Consider the following 3,187-nt stretch of genomic DNA (forward strand, 5'->3'; position numbering starts at 1 on the left):
ACTCCCCCTTGATTCACTGGTGCCTTTCTTGCACATAAAAAGGATCACTATCTTGACAGTCCTTAATATAGTGTTCTCCTCAGCATTTTTCACAAAATATCTCTTGAAGACACATAGCTTTGCCACCCATATTCAAGCCGTCCAATTTCATGTTCAAAACATCAAGCTATGCAGTAATAGCAGAAAGGTCTGTTACCTGGTGGACTCCTGCACTTCTCCGCTGGTTGTTCCTTTCATATTAAGGATGATAGCTGCTATCACCCATCTCCTCCAACAACTCATATACTTCCTCAACAGTTTTTCTCAACAGGTTTCCACAAGCAGCAGCATCTATCATAGTACGATTAGGAGTAAGCAAGCCATAATAAAATGTTTGAACGATTAACCCAAGTGGCAGTTCGTGATGAGGACATCTTCGTAATAGATCTTTGAAGCGCTCCCATGCCTCATATAAAGACTCATGCTCGAATTGAGCAAATGTGGTGATGTCTGACCGCAGCTTCATGGTCTTAGATGGAGGAAAGTATTTGATGAGAAACGCCTTTGCCATATCCTCCCATATGGTGATTGAACCTACATGCAAACAATTTAACCATGCTTTAGCTTTATCACGTAAGGAAAAAGGAAATAAACGCAATCTAACAGCATCATCAAAAACTCCATTAAATTTAAAAGTATCGCAAATTTGAAGAAAATCTGCGATGTGCGTGTTTGGGTCATCTACTGCAGATCCTCCAAATTAGCTGGCTTGATTTCAAAGTGGTTTGCCCGCACAATAGGCCTCACAATGCTGGGGCGTGCTCCATCCAAAGAAGGCTGGGCATACTCTAGCATCGGTATGCGGCGTGGAATCTCAACATGTCTATCATCATGGTGTTCCTCCTCATGCTCGTGCTCGTGCCTCTCCATGAGTTCTTTCAGTCTCTGTTGCTGTCTTTTTCTGCGGAAAGTTCTTTCAATTTCAGGGTCAAACTCCTCAAGCTCCACGTCAAGTGACTTTGGCATGCACTGAAAAAGATATCTGGACTAGAATATGGAGTGTTAGCTCAAGAAAAATAAAATAATCCTAAAGAAAACAACTAAAAATAAAATTGTTAATTAACAGTCCTTGGCAACGGCGCCAAAAACTTGATCTAGCAAAACTTGCACTGTGGAATCCTCAATAAAAATATGGTTTTGTATGCTCAAAATTAATCGCAAGTGCACGATGTCAAGTAATAGTATAATGTACGTGAGTACGAGTATCTTCCACTGAAGACTATATTTAACAATTCTTATTTCTAATTATCAAATCTTTAGCAACGAAAATTTGATTGATTGATTATTACTACTATGCTCAAATAATCATGCAAATAAAATATTCAGGAATTAAGTAATGAGATGTAATATCCAGAATGGTTGATTAAAATTCAATGAGAAATGAATTTGTTGGGAATATCGGTTCACCTACCCTCTTTTTAATTAATTAATTTCGTTCGACAGTGATTTACGCTTCCGACAGGATTTTCTATTCAATTGAACAAACTCTCTCGAGCTATGCCAAACTAATTATACTCAGTGAAGTAATTAAATGTCTTTAATTATTTATCAAAAGTGAATCGCTTATCGATCTATGAAATCCCCTAGTTTTCGCCCTACTATACTATGACTATCGACGCGTATCCAATTTCATATGTCTATGTAAATTGTAGATCCACGAACTATGTTACTCGTTCCTATCACAAGCTATTCTCTCGAACTCACTCGCAATATAAAACATTGTTAAAGTTAGCTACGCTCTAACAACACAATGAAAAACAGTAACACAATCAAGAATAAACCAACAACTGAAATATGAATTAACTAAATCAGAGTTCGAGGTAGGATCCCCTTAAATCCCCACAAATATTTTGGTTTAGCTACTCGAATTCATATCAAACATAAACACAACAATGTTTAAAAGATAAAAACTAAGTTAGAAATACTAGATTTGACAAAAAACGCAAAGACGATGCCCGAAAATCTTCGAATCTTGAATCCGAGCGCGAAATCCTCTCCAAGGCTTGTGGTGGCTGATGAATTATGTCTGAATCTCGTCCCAAAACCCTTCCATATCATCCATATTCAGAATTAAGGGAAGAAATAGTCCAAAAAATCTTCCAAAATTACAAACGCGCCCGGCCGGACATAAGTTTCCGCCTGGGCGGATGGCTTGCGCAAATCTTGTATTTTTATTTTTCTTTGACGCGCCCGAGCGGACATAAGTTTCCGTCCGGGCGGATGCCTTTGACAAAAAATCCTTCTCTCATGCCTTGGAGGCGCCTGGGCGGATGTGAATGTGCACCCGGGCGGATGGCTTTCGACTTTTTTTCTTTAATTTTCAGTTTATGCATGACTCACCTGCATTTTCACCAACTAAACGCATGAGCAACAAGAAAACATAAATTATGCTAAAATAATACAAAATGCATGTAATCTAAATGATAAATGCAACACAACGGGACATAATACGATATGAAAAACAAGTAAAATCCACCTATATCATTGATCAAACCCTAGCCCAAGCCAACTTTCTATCCATCAAGCCTAGCCCTTAACCATCATGTTCAGATCCTATGTACCCATCCTAGGACCTAGAGTAAACCATTAGAACTCTATTGGACCAGCCTCTGTAGCCCTAGCACTTGCAACCTTAAACTCGCGCCCCTACAAGCCTTAAGCGACCCAAAGAGACGTGCAACCTTTATACTCGCTTTTCAACCCTTGAACAGCCCATATATGACCATGACTAGACCCTATTAGGACCCATGAACATGTCCCTACAATAGCTAACACCCTGCTTATTCCTAGGACCAAAAACGCAAACCCTAGTTCTTTAAACAAATTTTCGTTCAGCTCTTGCATCCATATCGTCCAGCCCTTAAACATGCATCTATGGACCCTTAAACATGTTGAAAATCGTCCCTTCCCATAGTCCTATCATGGCAGTCCATTTGTGCATCATAAGCATGTGTTTCAATGCATGAAAATCAAAGTTTTAAGATGTACAAGCCATAAAAACGAAAATAAAAGGAGGGTTTCATATTTTTCATGTAAACATGAGTAAACACACATAATATGATTTGAATGGTGCAAAAGAAGGTTTAGAAACGTGCCTTTGCGTTTAAAACGTTCGAAATACGAATACCGTAGCGGTGGAATGTCGGTG

General features: G+C 38.9%; 1 non-coding gene across 1 annotated transcript; it reads left to right on the forward strand.

Annotated features, from left to right (window-relative positions):
* The first annotated feature begins 395 nt into the window (after positions 1-395).
* Positions 396-501, forward strand: LOC142543989 (small nucleolar RNA R71). Its single transcript, XR_012819959.1, has one exon. It is a non-coding gene; the product is annotated as a small nucleolar RNA R71 (small nucleolar RNA).
* The last annotated feature ends 2,686 nt before the right edge of the window (positions 502-3,187 follow it).

This window comes from Primulina tabacum, chromosome 4 (genome assembly GCF_025594145.1).
Source record: "Primulina tabacum isolate GXHZ01 chromosome 4, ASM2559414v2, whole genome shotgun sequence".
Taxonomy (NCBI): Eukaryota; Viridiplantae; Streptophyta; class Magnoliopsida; order Lamiales; family Gesneriaceae; genus Primulina; species Primulina tabacum.